Source organism: Triturus cristatus, chromosome 6, assembly GCF_964204655.1.
Source record: "Triturus cristatus chromosome 6, aTriCri1.1, whole genome shotgun sequence".
In the NCBI taxonomy this organism is placed as follows: Eukaryota; Metazoa; Chordata; class Amphibia; order Caudata; family Salamandridae; genus Triturus; species Triturus cristatus.
Genome location: NC_140589.1, coordinates 773,948,402 through 773,975,278, shown reverse-complemented (window position 1 = coordinate 773,975,278; position 26,877 = coordinate 773,948,402). Strand labels below are relative to the sequence as shown.

General features: G+C 44.8%; 1 protein-coding gene across 2 annotated transcripts in view; it reads right to left on the bottom strand.

The window, feature by feature from the left end:
* LOC146817853 (amine sulfotransferase-like) overlaps positions 1-25,756 on the bottom strand; it is a 369,387-nt gene extending 343,631 nt beyond the window's left edge. Inside the window, exon 1 of one of the 2 annotated variants that reach the window (XM_085611335.1) lies at positions 25,492-25,756. The gene's annotated coding sequence lies outside the window, so the exon portion shown is untranslated. The remainder of the gene's footprint in view (positions 1-25,491) is intronic. The other variant, XM_085611336.1, reaches the window with a different exon arrangement.
* Between the last annotated feature and the right edge of the window lie 1,121 nt (positions 25,757-26,877).

The following is a 26,877-nucleotide window of genomic DNA, read 5'->3' as shown; positions in this document are numbered from 1 at the left end:
GGAAGGAATAATAATATCTATATCACACAGATGTCAAAGCGAAAGTAATCTTATGAATAAAGAAATATATGAGTAGATATATCATAAGTGAAAGACCTACTTATTAGGTGGTGATAATTCCAAACCACCTATGGTTTCTGAGGTAACGGCGTCACTTGTAATTGTGGGATAATTGTGGGATAATGCAATCCTTGGCGAAATCCTGTTTCCCTTCAGTACTGTGAAAACAAGTTGAGTCCTAATTAACCCATAGTCATTGTCTCCAACCAGTTAAGCTACAGATGATTAATAAGTAATATGATACGTGGTTATAATCTCGTGGAGCATGATATCTAAGCATGATATCTTAGCAAGGATATTATGACATAGTCCCATTATAAGAGACCGGGTGGTCGAGTAACAGTATATCGGGGAACTAGGCACGTACCAATATAGAAGCGCCAATAAACATATCTCGTGCGTGAAATCAAAATCCAAATAACCCCGATACAACATGTTTTTCTTTAAGATAGACACTTTAGTTCTTTTAATCTTTTTTGCTAACACAGCCTTGAAAAAGTTGCGGGACTACATTCCCTTGTAGCGACGAAACACGTGTTGGCTGGATGTTATGAACCACTAAGAAGACTGGCAATCAATAAAAGAACCATCAAGAAGCAAAAGACTAATTCTTTCTTTTGTACACTGGATTGAATTGCACTGTGAAAACACGTTACATCTTTATTTTGTATAAGTAGTACGTGTGCTAAGGATTGTTTTCTGAATTGTACTGGGCCAAGGCTCATAATTCTGGGGAGTTAGGTGGTACTTCTCACCTTGTAGCACCGTCAACCAATAAGTTCAGGACATATAACTATATGCAAATTTTCCCTGTGGCGCCTTCACCTAAAGCCCAAAACCACCGTTTGCAGCATTTTAGTCATGGACTAGAACCAGTTTACAGGTTTAACATATGTTTTACACCGATTTTCTCTGTTTTGCACCTCCTAAGTGCTGCGCTTTTAGATCTATCTTATGTTTTAGTCATGAATATTAGATTTGTTAAATATGTATCATCTAGATTGAAGAAAGTGAGTGGTGGAGACACTTTGCTTAATCTCTTTTGTAACAATTTTTATTAATTGACACAATAAAAATGTATTCATTCAACTGTATAATAGGTGATTCAGGTGAGGCGAGGAGGGGGGAATGTGTGTTCACAGTCTGGCCACTGCCTTGAGGTAATCAGGCAAGATGTGACCTGTCAGAGGAAAAGGGCCCCCCATTAGGATTATCAGTGGAAGGAGCCGTGGAAAGTGGTAGAGGACGCTCAGGATTGGTGCCACATTTAGTTTCGGCAGGGGTACTGTCTGTGGAAAGGCCGGCCCTGCGTATATGTACGTGGAAAGGCATTATGTTAAATGTCTGTGATTCATAAAGCAGCTCAATCTTATGTTATGAAGACTAATGAGATGAGATGTATCCATTTTCTAAATACCACACTTCTGAACCCAACCAGCACATTCAATGCAAGAATCTCGGGAAGTGTGCTGTCAAAGTGAACACAGACTGTGGGCCCCTGAAGGGGTTGTCTTAAAGTTGTCCTCCCCTTCTCCAGAGGTAACTTTTGGCAGGGAGTGAAAAGTGCCCGGGTACCCTTTTGCCCTCCACTACCATGGTTGTTTAAGTCTAATTCTGGTGCATTTTGTCAATGGCATCCATTCACCATTCTCGGTGTGTTCTCATTTCTAACTGTTTAAACAGAAAATTCAATATGTGTAAATATGTTATTTAACAAGCTTTGGTCTTCTGACAGGGAAGCCTCATATTTACCAGATGATGTTTCAGGCTGAAGCAAAGCCACCCACAAAAGTAGCCCTCTAACCATGGCTCAGGCCTGCCATTGCAGAGCCTGTATGTAGAGATTTACACTGCCACTTCAACCTGGCAGGATAAACCTCTTGACAGGTCTAAATCTTCCAATTTTTTTACATATAAGCCACCCCTAAGATAGGCCCTGGCAAACCCACAGGAAAGGGTGCAATGTATTTGAAAGGCAGGAGATGTACTTTTAAGTTTTACATGTGTTACTAGTAAACAATACTCCCAATTTTAGTTTTCACCATGACTTATCTCTCCCATTGGATACAATTGGGATTACCTTATTACATCTTTTAAGTGTAATTACTAATGGTGAAGAGATTGAGTTTTCAAGTTTGGTGTAACTAGACTCACAATTTAAGATCACAAGTTATGGTAAAGTTAGATTTTAAATATAATTTAGCATATGCCATTTTCAGAATTGTGGCCTTTACTTACTTTAGCCATTTGGTGGATGCTGCCTGTCCCTGTTCAGTCTGGGTTGGGTGACAGCTGAGCATTATGTATTCCCTCTAAACAGTCACACACAAAGGGAGCTTTGTTGTGTCTAGATGGTCCTTCCTGGGATATGGGAAAGAGGAGCTGGGCACAGCTTCTCACTTACATCTGAATAGGGTGTGTCCTGCCACACAAAAATGACTCCATAACCCTATGTAGTGAGTCTAGAGTCAGAGCAGGAAGGGATGTCCTTTGTATACTTCAAAGCTTTCTTAGAAGTCTCTCCCACTTCAAAGGCACAACTGGGAATGAGTACTGGATCTCTGACACAATGACTTTAGTACACTTCTGGACATGTGAAGACTCTGTCAGGAAGAAGGATTTCTGTGCTGCTGAAAGGACTGTCAATCTGCTGGGCTGCTGCTTTTCTGCATCCTTACCTTGCTTAGCTGCCCTGCTGCCTGCTGTTCTCCTGCCTGTGTTAGAAGGACTAGGCCTGCATCACTTGAACTGAGAGTGACTCCAAGGGCTTGTTGGCGTTCCACCTGCTCTAAGTGTCAGGGACATCAAAAACGTCAAAGAGCAGGCCACTAGACTCAGATGATAATCCATCAACCTCTCCGTAAGGAAGTTTTGAGAAGCAGCACAGTTGCTACAGCCTCCTAGATAAATCGGTACCAGGGAAAGTGGAGAGACGGTAAGAGAGAGAAAACACCATATTTACACTACTGGAGGATCCTTCTGCACGCACCAAATCATTGGTGTTGTAGAAGGTAGTTGCAGGGTCAGGTGACTAGACCCTGTCACTATAGATAGCAGAAAGATGATTAACACATGAGCAAGAATCATGGCTGTTTAATTACAGAAGACTATGTCAAACAAACTCACCAGATACTTGAGACGAACTAATGGTAACAAGCCCCAAAGGCACCTAGAAATGCTATGGAGTCCAGAAGCACCTGGTTGGTGGTAATTAGATAGGTAAGATGCAGAGGTGAAACAACTCAGTCCAATATAGCACAAAAAGCCCGGAATAGGGACAAGGAATACATAAACCAGGAAATGAACAAAGCAACAAATGGGAGAGATGTAATGTAGTGACCAAATGAGCAAGAGGGGCAGCCATCCAGCAAGTAGTAAGTTGCTAGGCTCCACCTTGCTAATTTGCAGCTCCTTTAAAGGAACCAGCAAGTACTTTCAGAGCCCTAGTATCCATTACCCTGGAACTGCCTATTATTTGATATCTTTATATGGGCAAGCCGCCAACACAAAAAGAGAAAAAGAAAGGGAACATTTCTTTTCAGATTACCAGTTAAATTAGAAGGCATTAGCAGGCCATAACTAATTTAATCTGGGTCATAGTTCAACTTTTGAGTCAGAAAACCAGTCCAGCTACCAGCTTCGAATTGTGTGGACACACATTTGAACTTGTGTCATCACAAACTGCTTAGAGCCCTTTAGCCCAGCTGTCTACACCATCCACCCTCATTTGATTTGAAAAGTTAGGTAAGATCAGCTGTAGTTCATATCCATTTGTAACATAAACTTACCGTGGTTGAAGTCTGCATTTGGGAGAGGTACAAAAACTAGGGGCCTCATTTATAAAAAAATCGGCATCAGGAAGTGCTGCAAGTCTTTTTGCTGTGCTGCTCTACGCCAGTTTGAAAGGGCAGGAATGCACTGTATTTATAAGATACAGTGCATTCCTGTACTTTCAGCCAGCGCAGGTGCACAATTTGGTGCCTAGCACTAACGCAGACTCCCTTGCACCATGGTGTTTTTGGCAGGATTGTTTTTGTTCTGTAATGGGCACTTTCCTGCACAAAAACAATCAAGAGAGCCGTTTTCCGAGTTCTATTCTGCAGCACACATGGAAAGAGGAAAGAACTAGGAAAAATGTTTTCATTTCTCCTCAGTTTTTCCTCTTTTCTGCTCTGGGGAGGCATAAAGTTTTGGTGCTGCCCCAGGTTTACGTGATTTTATAAATATGGGGCAGAGCCAAAATCCATGGGCATAGCATGGAAACAAAAGCCATGGAATGCCTCCTTGGCACACAGTTTTAGTCTGCCTTGCCTTACATCATATCTAGGAGGCATTGCAAAGCCACGCAGGATGGCTTTGCATCACCTCATAGATATGATGGCCTGCCCCACCGAAACATTTTAAAAAATGACTTTCTGGTGGTGCAGGCTCCTTGTAAATAAGCCCCTAGAAGTCTAAAGACAAAAATGTTGGATTTTCATGGTCAGAATTTGTTTTCCTCAATACATATCATCGTTTTTGTGTGATCTGCAGTCCCGTGTTACTGGTGCAGCAAAATACTGTATCAGTAACAGGTAATGTGCCATTTATTCACAATATTTGCTCATCTTTCACACTTCCTGAATAGAGCTATTTCTCAGACCTCACAATCCTCACTTCTGTTGATTAGGGGTTTAGATGAAGTGAGATCCGGTGGTTGTATGATGGAACCCTACATGCGTTTCCCATGCATGCCTTTACAACACACTCTCTACCGTGACTGCAACATTGCCATGCGTTCTTTTACAATGCAAGTCTTTACAATAACTTGCCTAAGGGGGACGCTGGTCTTTGGAAAAGTATAACTTACTATTCCAATTCCAATATATGTCACAGTAGGAAAGGTGTTGGACATAAAATCCAACACCAGTCCAACAATGTGCCCCCTACAGCAAGTTGTTATAGCAACTTTGCTTGGTAAAGAACGTGTGGTAACATTGCAATCAGGAAAGTGTCTGTGTTGCAAAGGCAGATCGTGGTAATGACTACGTTGTAAAGGATGTTTCCTGATCAGGTCTGTGTGTGTGGCAACCATGTTGTTTAACAGGAACTTGCCATTTGGAGTACCAGTGATGCTGTATGCCATGCTTTAATGGGCTATTCTCCAAAGTAATACATGCATATTTACCCTATAAGTGAGGTTGTAGGCCAACAACCGTACTACCTCCCCAGTGCATATGCCCGCCATTGTCTGACTTGGGAGAGGTATTAAAAGGCCCCTCTGGTGCTACCCACAAGAGAGAGTTCTTTATTTTTCTTCTTACATCAGGCTGCTTGGGAGCAGCTTTCTGGGCAGCCTGATTGTTTTTTTCTGTAATGACAATCAGCGTGGACATCATTACAGGAAAGTTTAAGTAAAATGATCAGTGCGCAGAGCGCACTGACGTCATTACAGGAAAGTGAAAGTAAAACAATACGATGGGCTTGTTCCACTTTCTCTGGATCAGTGCTCTGGGGCATATCTCCAACCCAAAGCACTGATTCCTTAGGGAGAGGTATCATTGGAAAGGGGAGAATCTTCTCTTTCCAGTGCTACCTCTCCCCAGTGGATCCCTGCTTAGAGATTATCACAGGAGAGCGATCTCCATGCAGGGATCCACCCACTAGTCACCAGGGATGTTGGAGAATCCCCATAGGCAAGGGCTTGTGCTCCCCCAGTACATTTAATTCTCACAGTCTTTGCCCCCTAGGGGATGGATGGGGGTAATTACCCCTGATCTTCCCCCGCAGGGCAGAAAGCCCACTACGCATCAGGAAAAGATCTTTTTTAAAGATATGGGTGAGGGCTGCCCACCATGGGCATCGGCAAGCCCCTACCCCAATATAATGGGGCATCAGCATTTCAGGACAGATGGGTGAAAGTACTCCCATCTGCACCTCCCCCCCCCCCCCCCAGAGGTCAGTAAGCCCACTAGACACTGTGGGAAGCTTTATTTAAATTAATTCATTTCAGACGAAGCAGCCGTTCTTCATGCAGATTCAAAGACAGCAGGTTAGTCCTCTTTAGACCTCCTCTCCAAATGCAATGTGTACTGAGGTTCAGTGTGCTAGGGGTGCCCATTTTATCCCGGGAAAGTGCCCTGATGTGGCAACACAGTCGTAGCTAATGCTCTAGAATGTCTCCTACTCTTTGGTGACAAAGTTCCAGAGCCTGAGAGTCATTCACACATCTCCCCTGGCGGCCAGAAAGCTGCTGTTGGGGGGGATTGTGCAAAGCTGCTGGACCAGCTGGGTCAAGCTTTCTAAAGGTTTCTTAGCTTTAAAAGCGACATAATTCTAATGCCACAATTAATTTGATACTTTACAGCACCCAGTTAGGCAGTCCCATTCAGAGGTTAGCCAGGCTGCGATGCCAGCTGGTAACCCTGTGTTAGCCAATGGAGCTACCAACTATTCCACAGCAAAATGACAATTTAGAAGTGTTGCTATTAAGAATATGAAAAATATATGGCTTACTTAATAATATATAACGCCCTGCCATAGGGCTCCACAGGCCTTCCTGAGTAGAAGAGATTTACATATATTAATAAGGGATGGGTGACTTTGCCATTAATGGTAATGGCAAAGTTGTACTAGCGGTGTACACACTGCTCTTGCAGTCTGCAGTGGCAGACTGTTGGCCATTTTGTTGTTTGTCACACTCAGGGTGGAACAAACAGTGGTACAGCCCTGGGTGGAAACTCTGCCTTGCATGCCCTTGGTACCCTTGGTACCATATACTACGGATTTATATGTAAGTTAGTACTTGCCAATTGGGGACATTCAATTCGACATACCTTTTGTAATGGGTCAGAACCCTGGGACTGAGTTCTGGTTAGCGGGCCTCAGTGCATGCTCAGCATCAGGAAATCAGCAGCTAGTAGTCCAAATGGGGCAAAACGTAAGAGGAAATCTGCACAAAGGCCTGTTTCCTTACAGTGATTATCCCAGTGCTGCAGCAGCCGCACGCTGGCATTGGTCACACCCTGCAGCCTCGGAGGATGCACAACCTAGACAGCGGTATACTTACTCTCGACGGAATCCCCTTAATCGCCTTCCATTTGCTGTATATATTTGATGCTCAGAGTTGGCAGCATCCATGAAAGATATCTCTAAGCATACTATATTTCCCCACACTTGTGATTGGCCTGCTTATTTTACTCGTTATGAAGCGGGTAATCAGCTGAGAACCTTTCTTACGATGTACAACAGCTTATGAGACATGCCCTGAGGCTTTGGCTGCTGAACTTTATTCTTCTTCTTTTAACTTCTCTGCATCACGTATTGGACTAGGCATACCCAGGGCATTCTGTGTGACAACTTAGAGACAATACTCTATACTTAGGAGGCAGTCCTGCCAGAGTCGAGTACTCCCTGTTTTATATTTAGACTTACTTACAAAGACTGACTCGTTTTTGGATCGTAGAATATAGTATTTTACATTGTGTAGAGCCCGTTAAAATATATTCGCGGTGACAGATGGCTCCTTACCACTGAATGAAAATATGAACTCAGCGCCCTGATGAAGGATGGTGTAAAGTAGATGGTACCCTCGAAACATGCGTTGGCGCATCTTCGTTGTTTAAGTATTATGTATATTGTATGTAATTTGTAATCTGTGTTCTCGTTGAAGTTTATCATGACACTGTTTTGTGTTTTCTTCACATTATATGGTTGTTTTTTTCATGTTATTCGTGGAGACATGTACTGATTTTGTATGGTTCTTTTTCTACATGTTTGGGGCACTTATGTCATGTATGAATTTTATCAAGAATCGTTTAGTGATACATTTATTGGATATATCTTTGTGATGAGATTTTTTATAAAAGGGAGAAAAAAAATGTTTTAATAATAAATGAAGTAAACTAGATTTATGTGGGACACTGTTTATAATTGATATCTTACTGAATTGTAAAATTAATTAGATAAGGGGTAGATTTTCGTCATTGCTGTTTCTTTCCCTGGTTCCCCTCTTATTTATTACTTTGTCAGGGACCCTCTTTTGTGTATTTTGCATTGGTCACACCCTGGCCCCAATCTGGAAAAACCATTCTTCCCCCCTCCCGGAGCAGAGAGTAGGGGTGCCCCCAATTTGGCCCTCAGGGCAAGAAATCCCACTGTATGACTGGAATATATATTTTCTAATAAAATAATGTGGTAGGTCTGGCCTGTCCTAACATCAGTCCCCATATTAACTCCTAAAGCCTCAACAATCTTTCTGCTCAAGTGTGGACTACGGTATCCCATCTCAATGGGAAGTGACAAGGCATTTGGTTCTTTTGAGTGTTGTTTTCACATATGGGCCAGGACACTGTGCCTGACTCCCAAAAATGAATGGCTGCACTTTTTGGGTTTGGGTAGGCTGCCACCTGGAAATATCTACCAGACCCAGACTGTTCTAAAAACTAATAATTTGAGGGAGTACAAGATGGTGTGCTTTTCTTCACAGAAGCAGAAGCACTATGCCTGATTTCAGACACAGTTTAACATTTGCAGAGCATTGTGGGTAAGAAAACTGTGTGGGATCCATGCAAGACATACCACCCTTGAATCCCCTGATTGTCTAGTTTAAAAAAATGTTTGTGGGTCGTAGGTTTGTATGGGTGGCATGAGAGCACGGTCCTAAATACCTCAGCTACCCCTATTGCTTATCCATCAGTGTAGCACCATAGTGCCTTTAGTGTAATGGTCTTGTGGGCCACCCAAATAAGTAGGGTACAGGTCTTATCTGGAGGCATACAGGAACTCAGTGTGGTAGGAAATATATGGCTCCCCACAGATTCCAGAACTTTCCATCTCAGAAATGTGAGTAAAACGTGATTATTGCCAAAGTGTGACATTTGCAAGGCTTCAGGGTAAATTTACTTAGGAAAAGTTACACTTGTCGTGCACCCCTAGACTCCCCTAGTTGTCTAGTTTTTTTAGAAATGTGCAGGGTTGCTCGGTTTCTCTAGGTGCCGGCTAAGCTAAAGCCCAAAATTCACAGCTATCCACTTTGCAATAAAAGGTCAGTTTTGAGTGGAAAAGTGTGATGTATGCATGTTGTATTTAGGGCCGTTTCCTGTCGTAGGCATTAGACCTACCCACATGAGTAAAGTACCATTTTTATCAGAAGAGTTGGAGGAATGCAGGGTGGAAGGAAGTTTTTGTATTCCTGCAGATTCCAGAACTTTCCATCACAGAAATGTTAAGAAAATGTGTTTTTTTTAGTCAAGTTTTGAGGTTTGCAAGGGTTTCTAGGTAAAAGAATCTGCTGAAAGCAGTGCAAGTCACTCCACCCTGGATTCCCCCAGTGTCTAGTTTTCAAAAATGGGCAAGTTTGTCACTCCCTAAAGAATTCAATTGGCATTTCAAACTGGATATTCTGCCAGACAAATAAGAATTTCAGAAGGTGTATCATCTTATATAAGGTGGCCCTATCCATCAAGGACAATAACACATTTTTTTCATTGTTCTGCGCCCGTCTTATAGGCATCAAGGATCTTCTCCAGGTTGTCCTTTATGAAAAGCTTCGGGTATTTTGTTGTAAAGATCCTTTAAATGTGTGAGGTTGCCATACCAGGGGGTGATGCCAGGCTCCCGCACCCCTATTTGTGACAGTGGGAATGCAATGGATTTATGCCAGTTGATTTTGAGCCCTGAGAAGGAGCTGCACACTTTTGGTATTTCCAGCACCCTTTTGGACCAAACTGGCTGTGTCTGCTAGGTATTGAAGAAAATCATTGGCTTACAGTGAAACTACATTCTCCCAATCTGGGACCCATCTCATGCCTCTGAGCACTGCATTCCATCTCTGCCAGCAGGCCAGGGATTCAATTGCCAGAGCAAAGAGCAGGGGAACAGCGGACAACCCTGACGGGTGCCCCTGCCCAGGTTAAACTCCTCAGAGAAAGACCCATTTACTCAGAACCTGGAGCCAGGACCATGTATAGAAGTGACACCCAGGACATGAACCCTGTGCCCATACTGATTTCACTCAGTAGCGTTATTAAATAGGCCTATTCCACTGACTTGTACGCCTTTTTGGGATCTTGAGCAAGCTAGATGTCCATCTCGGCTATCCGGTCACATCTCGCCAGGCATCCAGCCAATATGCATAATTTGTGTCTCATCATCCTGTAGAGCATTAAGCTCGATTGGTCTAGGGCCACCAGCTTGTCCACCCTCGAGTAGGCGGTTGGCCAACACTTTTGACAGAATCTTGGTTTGAAGATTAAGGAGCAAAATGCGGAAGTATGAGGTGCATTCGCTCTGTGGCTTCCCAGACTTGTGGATCATGACTATCATTGCTTTCTTGAGATCTCAGGGAATGATGACCTCCTGCTTTGCCCAGAGGTACATCACTCTAAGAGGGCTTACAATGCGGGATTATGTGCATTTAATGAACTCCCGGGGGTAGCCATTAGGAGCCGGGGCTTTCCTGCTTTTTATTTGATTGATGGTGTCTGCTATCTCCCGCCTCTGAGTGTGCGGCTTCCAAGGATTGGCACAACTACTCAAATAGTCTTGGAGTCACTAGCTCCTTTGCGAAGTGTTCCAGGCTGTGTGCTGAGGTAACCTCTCTAGCCTTGTAGAGCTCAGCCAGGAGCTCCATCAAGGCTCATGCAATGGTGGCCAGGGTTTCAGCCACCCCTTCCTCTCCCCAAAAGATGGCAAGGATCCATCTCTGGCCTTCCTCCTTTTTGGCCAGCTACGCCAGCATCTTGGCCGCTTTGATGCCCACCTCGTAAATCTTGGCCTGATTTGTCTGGTAGACCTCCCTGGCCTCCTGATGGATAAAGACCTTCAGATCATCCCTCACCCCCTTTATCTTGCCTGCCAGGAAGGACGTGGGGTTAACTACATAATCAGTCTCACAGGCCTCTAGCTTCAGTATTGTGGTCCTTACTCTTGCCTGAGACATGTGCTATAAGGGTGCCCCTCAGGACGGTCTTGTATACCTCCCATAGGTCAATCTCTGAGTCCACCCAGCCTGTGTTCTCTGCAAAGTAGTGTTCCATGGCCTCAGTGATCAGTTTCCTGGTGGTCCAGTCCATCAGGTCCCAAGAGTCTAACTTCCATCCCCCCTTTCCTCCTGTGTGCCTGTACCCAATTGTGTGCTTAGAGGCGAGTGATCCGAGATGCCGCGAGGTAGGATGCTGGTGTTTCTGAACCTGCCTAGTTGTTCCTTTGGAATCAGGAAATGGTTCAGCCTGGACATGGAGCGCATCTGATTAGAATTGCAAAAGATTTGCCCTGCCCCCTGGTGCTCCTCTCTCCATATGTTGGCCATAGGGTTGAGGAAGGAAGCAAATCGCAAATCCCCTGTGGTTGTCAGCCTATCGAGTATGTATTCTTGGTGTGTTAGATTGATGTTGAAACCCACGTAGAGCCAGGTATCCGGCACTGCTGTCAGCCACACATGCAGTTTTCCCAATCCATCAGTTTGTAAGCCAGGCTTAACCCTTTACACCTCCCGCTTACCACTACCTGGCAGCTATGTGTGTCGACCCATATTTGGGACACTTGATGAGGGAAGGATCGTTGCACCAGTATTCCCACCCCTCTGGAGCCCGATGTGGCTCTCACAGGTGCATGCACGATTCCTGGGGAGTGGGAGGCGGGGAGGAGTAACATCCCGGTTTGCTCAGATGGGAAGCCCTTCATGAGCTCGTCTGAGTAACAGCTTTCTCTTTTTTCTGCATTTCAGTGTCAATCTGTCTTAGGCAGCACAATCTCTAGCTAGTAAATCGGGTGTAACATTTCCCCCACTCCCTTTCCCACATCTGAGTATAGCGCATGGAGCTGACCCTTGTTTCCGTTTTCTTTTATATGTCTCTCTTTCCTGGCTGGGCTGACGACATTCCTGCTGGAGAATGTCTGAGTCATAAGGAGAAGTTCCCCAAGAAGAAGACAAACATTTTTGTTTCATTGCAACAGCGTCAATTGACAATAAACACATTTATAAAGCATAAACAGCTGTCTGATTCCTGTCTACCCATGACAGAATATGAATCCTTTTTTATGTACAACCCTCACCCACTCTCGTAGGTTCATGCTTCATCATCAGGTTCACCTTGACCCATAAAAGTAAGGGTGGGCTCAACCTTTTTCCAAGCTGCACTTTGTATATTAGTGTATCGGGGAACCTACGTGTAAATTAAAATTCCTCATCCACTCCCAAATATCACTTTATTAGCGGGGTGGATGGGAAAGTATTAAAATAAACAACAGTAGGGGCAACTTGGATGCAATGGTCCTATGACGTGGAGAAGTGTGGCTCACTGGTTAGAGTAGGCAGACCTGGAAGCAGAGGTCAGCCTGGGACCAGGGTTCAATTCCCGGCTCGGCTGGGTCTTGAGTCCATAAATTGTCCATGGACTCGATAATTCTCGCTCCAGTGCATACTCGATTCATGGGTTCACACTCTGCGACTCTGGGCAATAGCTTGCTTAATCGCCACAATGGCCCCTCGCGGCGGGATGCCTGGCTTTCACCTTGTGGATGCCCTGCTGGGTTATCTCACGGGGGAATACCAGGACGGGTTCCCTAAGCAAGCGCTTAGAGACCGGTTGGTGATTTGCGCTATATAAATATCTGCACATTTACATTATTGTGCCAGCATGTTTCTGCTCTACAATGATGGACGTAAAAAGTCCTTGGCATTTGTCGGGTCGAGTTTATTTTGCTGATACTCCCCCAGTGATATTTCTATAATCAGAAAATTTCTAGTGTGACACGCACTCAAAATTATAGGCATGCACAGGCAGTGAATACTTGCCGGTACAATTGCACCTAGTAGTATATATATAAACAAAAAACACATTTTACAGTTCCAGTATGGGTACTCGTGATGCGCACAAATCCAGAATCATGTGTCTACCACCTCTGATACTCAAGAAATATTGCTCCTGCAACACAATTTTGGTGCAGGTATTACGCATAAGTTGCATTCCTGATTGGTGCATGCAGGTTTTCATACATTAGTGTCTCAGTATTGAAACCATACAAGAAGTCATAGACATGCCTGTTTTCAAGCTTTTTCAATAATATTTTTGGGGTATTCCTTCTCCCGGAGTTTTTTTTAGTTACGGTCTCTCCTTCTTCCTTGAAAATCTTGCCCTTCTGAGCTGTTCCACCTGATCTGTGGAAATTGTCCTATAGGCAAGTTCTCCCTGAGTGCCTGGGGACGAGCGTTGTTAAAATGCAGGATGCTCCAGGGGTCTGTAGGTTTAGTGTACAGAGAGGTTGTGAGTCTTCCATCTTTAGCTCTAATGGTGACGTCAAGGTAAATCTCAGATATGCGTTTCTGCCATTGAACCATGTGAGGAAAGGTTCAATGGTAGTGTTGTCTCCATGCAAAATGACTAGTATGTCATTGATGTAGCACCACCACAAACAGTACCCATCTATAAAAGGGTTGTAGGCTCAGATGTTTTCTTTCTCAAACCACCGTACATAGAGACAAGCTATGCATGAGGTAAATATGCTGGCCATCGATGTTCCATGGCGCTGTAAGATCTTCAAAAGGAAACCACCTATTTCTCTCCAAAAATTGAATCCGCAAAACATTCAGCCAAAGAACAATTTAAAACGGTCAAAATACTATCTAATACAGCTCAAATTAAGCCATCTAATGCTAGTCAAGACTTTTACGAGACTCTATCAAAAGCATTTCAGCCAAAAGTACTTCGCGTTTATTCTACTTTCTACCCAAATATCCCCAAACTATCAAACAACTACAATCTTCAATCAGAATTTGATACACAATGTTGCTTTTAGAACTTTACCCCCTTATCCCAAGAGGAGGGGAAGAACCTCTTATTCAGCACTGAATCACGTTCCTCAGATTATCCGTGTGCTCCTTACATCTTGCAACAGAAGCTAGTTCTGCACACCTTACACCAATTTGTAATAAAAGTATTCACACTGGCACTTTTACAAAGCTATGTAAGAAAGCAGCAATTCTCCCACTTATAAAAAAGGCCACCCTTTTGGCATCTGAGCCTATGAACTATCGACCCATATCACGTCTACCCTTCCCAGCTAAAATATTAGATAAAGCACTCAATCAGCAATTATCTGCTTTCATAAATGAAAACAGCCTGCTAAATGAGCCCCCATTCATCTTTCGGAGCCAGCATAGCATGGAATCATTCCTCATAATAGCTGCAGAGAGCATTAGATCTATCATTGATAAGGGAGACAATGCAGCCTTGATACTCTTAGATCGGTTGGCAGCGTTTGACACAGTCAATCATGTCATTTTAACCAACCGCCTGCACAAGCTAGGAATCAGAAACAAAGCTCTCTCTTCACTTACCTCCTTTTTGGCTTATAAGGAGCTATACATCACGCTAGAGAAATTTGATTCCACAACTTTGAATCTTCCTTGTGGTGTACCCCAAGGAGTCTATCTAAGCTCTACCCTATTTAACTTGTACATAAGTCCTTTGGTTAAACTTGTCAGAACCTTTGGGTTCTCAGTTGTTTCCTATGAAGACAACACACAATTTGTGGTGTCTGTTACAGGAAATCCACCCCATACAGCCTCACAGTTCTGACTCTATATGGGAAAGATTGGAACTTGGATGGCGGAAAACTGCCTGAGATTAAACTCAGGCAAGACTGAATTTCTACTCTTCGGAAACAAAACGTATTTCTGGTCCCCATATTGGTGGCCCCCAGATATGGGCCGTATCACATCCCCAGTGACAAATGTTACAAACCTGGGGGTAATTTTTGACAAAAAACACTCTTTCGAGAACCAGATCAATCAAATAGCCTCCTCAGTTTTCTTTCTTTTAAAGATCCTAAGAAAAATGTTACCCTACATTCCTTTCAATCTTCAGAAACAGATCAAACCAGCACTAATTTTATATAAACTGGACTACTGTAATGGACTACATATACGCCTACAACAGAAAATATAGGGCCAGATGCAGGAAGCGAAATACCAATCCCAAACGCAGAAATTCGCAGAATATCTATGTTTGCGATCTCAAAAGACCCATGTGAAATGTAAAGGCATGCGCAAAATAAGGAATCGCAAAAAAAAAGTGAAGTCAGTTAGCGATTCCTTATTTTGCGAATCAGACACACTGACTCCCAAATAGCGCCTCGCAAACTGCGAAATCGCAAACAATTAATTTGCAGACAAATGTAAGAAATATCGCAAATAGCGATTTCTCGTAAAATTGCTATTTACGAATCGCAAATTACCACCAACTCAAAGCAGGTGGTAACCAGGTGCACTCCATAAAAACAGCCCCAAAAGGCATCAGTTCAAACACAATGGCGGCCCTCTATGTCATTGCAAGGCAGATGCGGATCCAAGCAGCAGCACAGAGGATGAGAAGGCGACAGGAAAGCATATACAGAGTGTGCATCACCCTTTTCCAACTCACAGAAGAGGAAATACATGACAGGTACAGGATTCACCCCACAACCATCCTAGACCTCATACGTTACTTGCACCAAAACCTGGAGCAGTAGACACGCAGGGTGCACGCAATTCCACCACATGTGCAGGTGCTTTGTTCCCTGCACCTACTTGCATCAGGTAGTTACCAGGGGGTGATAGCTGTGGCTGGAGGTGTCTCACAAAGTTGCCTGTCACTCTTCTTCAACACCTTCCTGGATGCCATGCTTCAGAGAATGCACCATTACATCTGGTTTCCCTCAACGCAAATGGAACTGCATAAGACCAGGATGGATTTTAATCAGATGGCCCAGTTTCCACATGTTATAGGGTGCATCGATGGGACACATATCGCAATCTGACCCCCCCCCCCCCTGCCACTTAGTACATATATCGGAACAGGAAGTCATATCATTCGATCAACGTTCAGGTCATTTGTGATGCGTCACACATCATAACTAATATAGTTGCGAAATTCTCTAGGAGAACGCATGACTCCTACATCTTCAGGCACAGTGGAATCTATACACGTCTGGCTGGGTGTGAATTTGGCAAAGGATACGTGCTAGGTAAATGCATGTGACACACCCTGATGTATACCTTGGTTGTATCTGTTGTTGCCTGTGATTGACGTCTCATCCTTTCCCACTTAGGTGACAGCGCATATGCAGTGCGTGTATTCATACTCACCCCATTCCTCAACCCGTCTACCCCAAGTGAGAGGAGATACAATGCTGCCCATATGTTAACGCGGAATGTGGTGGAGCGGACATTTGGACTATAAAAGAGCAGGTTCCACTGCCTCCACAAGAGTGGGGCTGCACGGCAGTTCCGCCCTGAGATATGCTGCAAAATCATTGCCACCTGTGCTATGCTACACAACCTGGCCACAAAGAAGGGGACACCAGTTGAAATCACCGACTCAGTGGATGAGAAATGTCCACAGCTAGTGCACAGCGCAGCAGGTGTCATAGGAATGGCAGATGGGAGACACAGATGTGCTGAGATCACACGCAACTATTTCTAAGTAAGTAATGAGACAAAGCGATTAATGACAATTGTGTAACGGTGTTTTATTGTCCTTACATCAAGCAATAGGAATGCACACCGCCTCACCATATTGGCCTCTGAGTGCCCTGAGTAGCCCAGCGTGGGGTTAACACACTGCATGCACCTTGCATTCCACTATCAGTGGGTCCCATGGGTTACCTCACCCATCTGCAAATGTCAGCGGCAGCATGGACTCATTTCCTTCGGCCACGCACAACAGTGCCTTAGTCATTTTGCACACTGTCCTCCCTAGAGGACTGACCTGCTGCTGGGCCCTGCCTTGCGCTACGCCCTCGGGGCTCAGCAATGGGTGGAGTAATGCTGCTGCGGCTGGTGACCTCCTCACTGTCTCCACCATCCCCAGACCCTGTGGCAGCAATGTTGGTTGTCTGGAGCAGTTCGACCGCAGTGGTGACCTGCACCAACCCCCTAGCAACATCATGGCTGCAGTGGGCCATTTCCAATAGCATGGCCACTGTGCGTCTGCTGAGGACAGAAGTGGCATTGGCTAGGCGGGTCACCGTCTTGGTGAAACCATCCTTGTGCTGTTTTTCCTTGCGCCTTGCGCCACGTTCACTGCCCAATTTTGTGCACAACAGCCTCACTGCCTCAGCCATGTCCATCATGCCCTCTGCAACAGTGTTGTTCAAGCAATTGATGCCCTCCTTAATGTCCCTAACGTTCCTGTTCATGAACACCTTCTGTCATTGCATTGACCGCATTGTCTTCCCCTTGCAGCTGCTGCACCTTCACCATGGTGCCCTCCAGACCTGCAAAGACACTGGATCCCCCACCCTGCGCATCTGGACTGTGTGCCCTTGCTCTGCATCGGGGACCACGGGTGTGGCTACACTGCATGGGTGACTGTGTCTCCGGAGACTGTGCTTGTTCTTTGTGCAGGGTCTGTGGAGCTCCCGTGCTCTCCTCCTCTTACCCATCCATCTCCTGCAGGCTACCCACTGTGTACCTCCTGGGTCTGGGGTGGTGGTGGTGTGACATCTGTGGGTGACAGTGTCTCTTCCTCCTGATCATGGTGTTCCCCAGGTGCCTCTTGTGTCTCCCTCTCAGCCGTCTGGGGCACAGGTTTGCCTTTGGATACAGAATATCCATTTACTGACTTGACTAACAGCATTTGTGTTACATTAAATTACATGTTTTGCTATTCACGCTAACAGTCCTCCGCTTGCTTATTGACTGATGTTTGGCCCCTGCACTCGTGTTCAGTTAACTCACTGATATGCTATATGGGTTTCAGGACTACATCTCCCATGATGCATTGCTGGTTGTTTACAAAATATGGACTAGAGTGGAATTCTGACTTGCTCATGGGGTGATTGGGAATTGGGGGGGGGGGCAGGCCATGCTGTGCATGCATCTTACATTGTCTGTTGTTATCTCTGGCTGAGCTGTCCACATCTCCTATGCCACTTATGGTCTCAGGCTGGAGGGTGGACTCCCCCAATTCATCCAGGGGTGTGCTTGCAGGCGCTGTGGATGGTCTGCCAGCTGTCTTCTTGGCTTGTTTAAGCCTGTCAGCCACCCTCTCCTTCGCACCGGAGGACAGATAATACAAGCGCTTCTTCAACTCGTCGATGGACCGCTGTGTGACACCAATGCCGTTTATTTTTCCCTGGATTTCAAGCCAGATATTCCTTTCTGGGATTCTGGAACATGCAGAGATTTCTTCCCAAACAGTTGGTTGTGAGTCTTCACAACCTCTTCAATTAACACCTCCAACTCCTTCTCGCTTAATTTCTGCTTCCTCTTCCTCTCTGCAGGCTCTTTTCCCTTCTCCTGTGTCTCCATCCTGGTATTTGGTGTCTGCCTGGTAACTCCTGTGCAGCTCCTGGGTGTGTACTCCTGCTCTCTGCCTCTCCCACAGCCTCAGGCACTGAGAAACAGCATGGGTGTGACCACTTACTGTGTGTGATGTCATCAGGGTGCACCTGAATGGCAGATTCGCAAATTTACGATTTTTTTAAATTGCGATTTCTCTAATTCCGGACAGGGCTGTGCGATTTTTACCGAATCGCAGACATTTTGCGTTTTTTTTTCTACATTGCAGTTTGCGAGTTCTTAATAGCGATTCGGTAAAAATCGCTAATAAGAACTCGCAAATTTGTTTTTACCTACATCTGCCCCATAGTATCTAAACTTCTGACCCTACAAAATGCTGCAACCGATCTCATTTTCAGTCTCTCAAAATTTCATTCAGCTACCATAGCACTGAACCAACTGCACTGGCTGCCTGTGAGGAAAAGGATTGCTTTCAAGGCCTTGTGACCACCTTTAAGGCACTACATAAAATCAGACCAGTTGCCCTTAGACAGGCCTTTCGCTGCTACATACCTCCTGCACCCCTACTTTCATCAGGTTTGAAAAATATTGCGGTGCCATAATTCAGACTTGCCCATTGAGAAGTTAGAGGCTTTGTAAATCGTTCTACTACGTTATGGAACTCCCTTCCTTTTGGAAAAACTCTCAGACCCTTTTGCGTTTTAGAAAAGCATTGAAAATGTGTCTCTTTTAATCCAGAGGACATAGTATATCTAGTCTGTTTCACTGCCCACCCTCATGAACTGCAGCAACCAGACCACTTCGGGTATACGAGCGCTATGTACAATTCTATAACATAACATAACAATATGGGTTTCTGCCACTGAGCCATGTAAGGAAAGGATCGATGGTAGTATTGTCTCCTTCCAAAATGGCTAGAATGTCATCGATGTAGCACTGCGACAAACAGCACCGGTCCATAAAAGGGTTGTTGGCCCAGTTGATTTCTTCCTCAAACCACCATACATAGAGACAATCTATGCTTGAGGTAAATATGCTGCCCATTGATGTTCCATGGAGCTATAAATAGATCTTCAAAAGAAAAAAAAATGTAGTCAGTGCTAATTTATTGTGCATTGAGTATTAGCAAAACAAACCCGCCCGACCATTGGCCTCGTCTTTTTATGGCCATCAGTGTAGGGCAGAAGCATGTTGGCACAATAAGGGTCATAGGACCATTGCATCCGTGTTGCCTCTCCTATAGTTTACTTTAAGCATTTCCCATTCACCATGCTAATGAAGGGATTCCTGGGCGTTGATGAGGAATTGTAATTTACATGTAGTTCCCCCGATACACTAATATACAAAGAGCACCTTGGAACACGGTGGACCCCACCCTGACTTTTAGGTGTCAGGGTGAACCTGATGATGACGCATGCCACTACTAGAGTGGGTGAGGGTTGTATATAAAAAAGGATTACATTTCCTTTTTGCCACTTCTCACAAGGATGGTGTATAGACGTGGAAAGCATTTTTTCTCTCATTTGGCAGAGGGATACTCTTCTGTTTGTCGTGGTTGAATCCAGGGAGAATGTATCGCCCGCATCCCTAGGTATTCATAATAATCTCCACTCCGTACCAGTAGGTTGGTCCTCCAACCTCTCTCACCTTAGTGTAAAGATCCTCTGAATCTCCACCAGAATCCTCTGAGCAGTTGTCCCCTTCATCAGAGCCTTGCTCTAGGATTTCCCATTTGTTCACTGAGTCCCAGGAATGGGTGTATTGAATGTTCGTCACCACTTTGGCTTTCTCTTTTTTTCATATGGGCCCCCATCAGGGCTGCCGTGAGTCTTCCATGGGGCTTTCACCTGGACCTCCATCACCTTCACTCCTGATCTTGGAGCAATTCGCGGGAGTGGTAGAGGTTAACGCCATGACCCCACCAGACTCAAGCTGCTGCGGCCATTTGAAAAAACTGTGTGTCCCCCTCGTCACTGATTCAGAGTCTTGCCGGGAAGACCAAGAGTACTTCAAATTCAGTGACAGGAGATGACATTTCACCTGCATAAACGTTGTCCATTGCCTCTCCACCGCTGTGGTGTAATCTGAGTATATGCTTGCTGTGGTCACCTGTATTCACCAGGGACCGTGGGTGAGGGCTACCAGGAGGATGTGGTCATGGTATTGGAAATTGAGCAGGTAGGCCACAATGGGTCTCTGGGGTGCCCCGGGTATCGGTGGCCTGCCTGGCCCCTATGTGCCAGCTCTACTGTAAACATCTTGCAGTCCTTGCCATCGAGGAGGTCCTCCAAGAAGAGTTCTGAACTTGGGCCCTCATCATTCTCTGGGACCCCTACCACCCGCATGTGGTAGCACCAGGAACAGCCCTCTGCATCCTCCACTTTGTCTTGCAGGCGCTCAATCGTTTTTAGGAGGGCACTTATTAATTTCTGAATATAGTATACTGCAGGTCCCGGGCATACCAGTGTGTTTTTCGACTGCCTCCACTCTGTCCATTAACTTCTTGTGGTCAGCCCTAAGGAGGCCAAGGTCTAGGGCCATGGTGTTGATTTGCTGCTCCAAGGCTTCTTTTTTAGTGTCTCTGTTGGCCTCTAGTATTGTTGCCATATGCGCCTCTAGGCCCTGGATCACATCCATAGGGTCTTTCCCAGGAGTGCCATCAGCTTGCTGGCTAAAGATCGTGGCAGCTCCCATTTTCTGTGCCTTGGAGCGCACCATCTCTGTAGGGGTGTGGCAGACTCTGCGGTGTGTTCTCCGACTGATGGTGGGGATGTTGCTGCCTAGGACACCTGCCGCCTCACTGGCCTCGGCACACTGTTCACTGCAGCTGGGCTGCGATTCACAGGACAGCATCAGGCACAAATGCCCAGGGCCTGTAACCATATTTGGTCTGCGGTGAACCAGCTTTCCAGCTGCCTTCAGCCCTGGTCAGAGGTGATTCCCAACTCTAGCAGGCACACCCACCACCCCGCAGGCATGAGCACCCTCCACCTACTTGTCAATGGATCAGGGAACCGGTTGTTGCCCTTTAGCAGTCTCTTTCCCGTGGTCCTACTCGTGGGGCCGCAGTCACTCCTGCACTGAGGGCACTCCGCAGGACCCCGCGGGTCACCACCGCAGTCTCTGGCCTTGGCCTTGCAGCACTGCTGTCCTGGGACTCCCCAGGGACAGCGGAGCTCACTCAGGACCCATGTACAGTCTCCGGGGAGCTCCATGTCCCTCCACAGGCCGGCTGTATCTCATGCGACCTGACCCCTCAGCTTTCACTTACTTTCTTGTCAACCCATCCGTTGGCCACCACAGTGACCGCAGGAGCCACCAAGCACCAAATGTGGTGCCGGTCAGCCCTCTGAGCTATGTGGCTTTGGGCACCGCCATCTTGTCTGGCTAGTTCCTGATTCAGATGACATGTGAGGGACGCGTTCGCCCTTATGTCTGAGTGAAGGATTGATTTATTCTCCCTCCCTACAGCTAGCTCTGTCACATTCATTTATGCAGTTCAAAAATTCGTTTAGCCCTTGGTGAGGTGCAATGTATTAATTTGAAAACCTTGCATCCTGTATTTAGAATTTTTGGCTTCAGTCGTTTTGTACAAAGTTTGTAAACCATTTTAACCTGCAAAATCATCTGGGTTTGCAGTATAAGCTTGAAATAGATTTTCTTGGACAGTCAGTAGTAAACTTCTGTCCTGATGATGACCATGTAACTACACAAAGTTCGTAACGCCGTCGACACATATGTGGCCGCAACTAACGAAGGACGCATTGTCTTGCTTGTCGTTGTTTCAGTGTTGTTCTGAACCCCTCTTGCTATATAATTCCTTCTGTCCACCACTTATCTGGTTCTGTATTTCACAACAAATATTATATGTACCAGTATATATCTCTGAGTGTATTGTTTTAAATGATGTTTTTATGTATTGAATTAATTTTGTATACTTTTCTAATATTTTGCATATGGGTTGTTTTCTTGTTTTCTGCTGTCTTTTCTTTGCCTAATTGCCTTCTCTTCTTTTTCAAAAAGTGTAATTCGTTACTATTGATTGTTTGTGCAATTGGTATTTTCTCTACATCTTGACCCTTTGTTAGGATTAATAGTGATTGCCCCTGGTTCAGGTGTAGAGGTCTGCACCTGTTGTTGATATTGATCGTACCTGGAGCAGGCCTACTGAACCACAGCTCTTGCGGACCCCCACACACAGACCACCCAGCTCATTTCGCCACATGCTCCAGGGTCCCAGGACATTGCAACTTCACCACCGGTCCATCATTCACCCAAGCGGATGCAGTATCTCTTCCTCCACAGCGCCATGTACTGGAGCCGAGTGCTCATGCGGCTATCTTGTCCGCTGGCAGAAATACATTCTTGTTAGTAAAGCCAACCCCAACCACTGTGGTACATTTTAGATCCTGAGCTTATACTTCTTCACACAGACACTCTTAAAATAAACTGTCTACTAGTATGGATGGTGTGATTATTACACCCTGTAGTCCTAATTGTTTAATGTAAAATTTACTATAGACTGATTTGCACAAGTGTGATTCATTGTCTATATGATGTTTGTGTGATGTAAACTGCTCTATTATCCTAAATTGGTATGAGTAGCACTATGAACAAGCATTTGCAATGCAATAGGTCTCATTTGCAAGAGTTGGACCTATTGGCGTTGTAAATGACAATGTCTTTTACCCATGCAGTTTAGCACTGAAGCACTTATAAAAACATAGCCATTTTTGGTGCAAGATAGCAGGGCTAAGCACCAATGGAAGTTGTGAGTGGGAGCTTCAGAAACTCCAATAGCTGCATTTTGAAATTGGTATGAGGGGGGCAGAGCGCTGAAAATGTTGGGACCTATGCACTTTGCCTAGGAGAAAGAAGTGCCATGAGGATGGGCATAAATCAAGAAGGGATGGTGATAATCCCAGGCACCTGGGCAGTGTGTGCTATAAGTATGTAGTGTAGGTGCTACTAACAGTAAAACTTTTTTGTTATTACAGAACATTTTAACATTTTGAAAGCAAACACTGGCGCAGTTGATTAGAGGAGACATTGATGTGCTACCAGAAGGTGCTCTTTTATTTCTGCCAGTATAAAGGGAATCATATTTGCGATGGAGTGGTGCTACAAGCAGTGAGTGTTTTGTATGGCCATGAAATCTGGAGATCAACCAAAATAGTTTTTTTTTAAATATAGTGCTGAATGTCTTCAGTTGCACATTGCACTGCCTTCTGAGTGAGTATAGGACTGCCGTCTAAACTTGCCCGTCGAATATCATTTCAAAACATTGAGCGGGGAATGTGTAAACATAAATAACTCTCCTGCAGGAGTGACCCACGGGTGGTGAAGCTGGATTCGACTGGAATCCAGGGAGAATAAATGCATTTAATAGGGCTGTCACATGGTACTGCAACTCAAAGTCTATTTGGAAAATCAAAAATACAGTAACTCTGCGGCGTTAGGCGACTACAGATTCAATGCTGACTCTCAATCTTTGTGTGGAAATGAATGCCTAGTGCACAGTCCATGAAACCTGCAGCTGCCGGTGTGCTCTTTAAATATCACAAACAGGGGTTTAAGTGGAATGAACAAACTGGGGGGTGTGTCTCTCAAAGGGGCGTGGCCGATGTAATTAAGGGAGTGGCTTAAAACGCCTAAGCTTAAAATCTTTGCATAGCATAGTGAAGGGCCAACTGGTATTTCTCTGTTTCTGTCTTTACACTCAGATGTATAATACAACAAATACCATTACACCTACAACAAGCCAGGACTATTGGCTTTCTCTGTGGTTGTTAGTTGCGTAAGATAAATAAGCAACAACTATGGCTTTGATGGGCAGTCTGTACCTCCTGTATTTTGTTGAACGTATAGGCTGGGTAGTAAGCGCTATAATTACTGTGCGCTTGCTTTTGACTGAGAGGAAATGACACATCTCATCCCATCCCCCTGCAGCAGAGTTAGAAGGATAGCTGTAAAAATAATTTCCAATCATTTCCTGGTGCCCGCTAGATGGCAGTACGCCACAGTTTATGAGGCTTGCGTTCTACCCTCCCATTCAGCGAAGCAAGTCTAGGAAACCTGATCTGGTAGAGGCATTCTGAAAGCCGGTTGCGCTTTGCATTCCTAACTATTAAAGAGTGTTTATGTACACGTGGGATTTTACGGCTGCAAACATGCTTTGGCAAGGGAACCCTAATTAAATGTAAAGCTCACAGTCCAATTGCTTACAAAACTCAAGACAGGTTTTACAGTTAGCTTTTTTTTAACACGAGGCATACATACATTCAATCATCATGGAATCCTTCGTTGTGTTTTGCCCATGAAACGAAGCATCACATTGAGCTTCAGCCGCTATCATGGAGACAGGCACTTCCTGTAAGCAAGCGATTGCTGCTTCTACCCCGCCCGGTACGGACGCCCCGTTAGTGGAAGTGCATCTTTTTAACAAATGTGAAAAACTCAGCGGTAGATGGAAAAACAACAAGTATTTAATTGCTGATAAGCGTTAATATTAATTTAGAAACAAAGAAGCGTGTTTGTATCAATCAGCGCAAAAATCCAATTCTACTCAGCGCTAATAAACCATCAGTTAGTTGCAGTAAACAAATTGTCTGCGTTATTCAAGCAGGCGATACCACCCAGGCACGATAGATGTCAGCATGCTTCTTTATGCGTGAAATCATTACCAAAAACAAACAAACAACAAGGAGCGAGAGGCACAAACCAGGCGCCATGGAAAAAAAAAAAGTAGTGCTTACATTAGAAGATGGAGACAGGCACTTCCTGTAGGCAAGGGATTGCTGCTTCTACCCCGCCCGGTACGGACGCCCCGTTAGTGGAAGTGCATCTTTTTAACAAATGTGAAAAACTCGGCGGTAGATGGAAAAACAACAAGTATTTAATTGCTGATAAGCGTTAATATTAATTTAGAAACAAAGAAGCGTGTTTGTATCAATCAGCGCAAAAATCCAATTCTACTCAGCGCTAATAAACCATCAGTTAGTTGCAGTAAACAAATTGTCTGCGTTATTCAAGCAGGCGATACCACCCAGGCACGATAGATGTCAGCATGCTTCTTTATGCGTGAAATCATTACCAAAAACAAACAAACAACAAGGAGCGAGAGGCACAAACCAGGCGCCATGGAAAAAAAAAAAAGTAGTGCTTACATTAGAAGATGGCGCCCTGCAGCGCAAGTTAAGAGTAGTTGATCGATGCTGCTTCCGCCAGAAACGGAGGAAAACGGAAATGACGTGACGGACCACCAGCCAACAAAGAGCACGTTAAGAAGAGCAATGACAGATTTCACCAATGGTAAGTGACTAAGCAAAGAGAAATGCAATGGGTGGAGTTTAACTAGCAATGCTGATTACTTAATGCCTCGTAGAGGCAGCGCATGCGCTGCCCTCTGCGAGACCTAAAAATTAAATACATGTGAGAGAGCGACTTTGGAGAGATAAGAGGCCCTGTTGGAGGGTGAGGCAATCCTTAGAGAGGGAGGTCATAGGGCGGAGCCAAAATTGATTGTTGCACTGGGTGCCACCAACTCTAAAGCCAGTCCTGAGGCTGTGAGTGCACACTCCAAGAAGCCCAAGTGTACTTGAGAAGTCACTACTCAGATGTCTTTGCCCTTTTCAAATTCACCCCTAAAATGGTATTGACAAAAGGGTTGACGATGAATGGCATTCCCAGTTTCTCCAGAATGTGTAGGTCTTTTTCTTTCCTCTGAGAGGATGCGAACTGCTTCACAAGATTAAACCCTAAATAGGGAAAATCACTAATCATTGAAGCTTGATGGGTGATGGCTCTTTTAATGAAAAAACAATATTTAAAGCGAGACTCAGTTTGCTTTACAGCATTATTCAGCGCTCAAACTTCGATGAGAATATGTGGTTGTCGTTCGGGGAAAACAAAGTCCACAGCCACACGATCAGAACAAGCCAGCTACGCGTTATCTTTCATTTATAATCTGCTCAAATATGTGGACGCAGGCATTTCCTGAAGCCAGAAATTCAAGTTGGGATGCTTTCCAAACCGAATAACAAGGTGAAAGAGAATTGGCAGGATTTGCAATAATGTGTTCAAGATTTCGAAACAGTTCAACAAACATTGGGAAAACGCCTTGATGGAATGCAGTAAACAGAGGCAAATCTAAAGTACTGATATTGAAAGACAGGCTAAGAAGAGAAATACATGTAAAGAATTCTGAAACTTTGCATTGGCAGTGGCTTATTGCCTGTCTAAAATAATTGAGATAAGTATCATGAATATGTTTATGCAATTGTATGCATGTGATGTGCCATGAATGTAGCTACAAAGCATTAGCACGATTTGCATTGGTGACGACGTGACGTAGGTACTGCATAGATGGGTGAAATGGAAACTGGCAGTGTGGATGCACAGGATCAAGCGCGAGAGCCTGCAGTAAGACGGAAGGGCACTGTGCCGAGAGGGCAGAAGGTAGGCCCAGGCACCAGTTATTTGCAAACGGGGTCAGTCTTAAATGTGTACAGACATGCTTTACTCCCAGAAGTAAAAAAAGGAAGCTTAGAAAT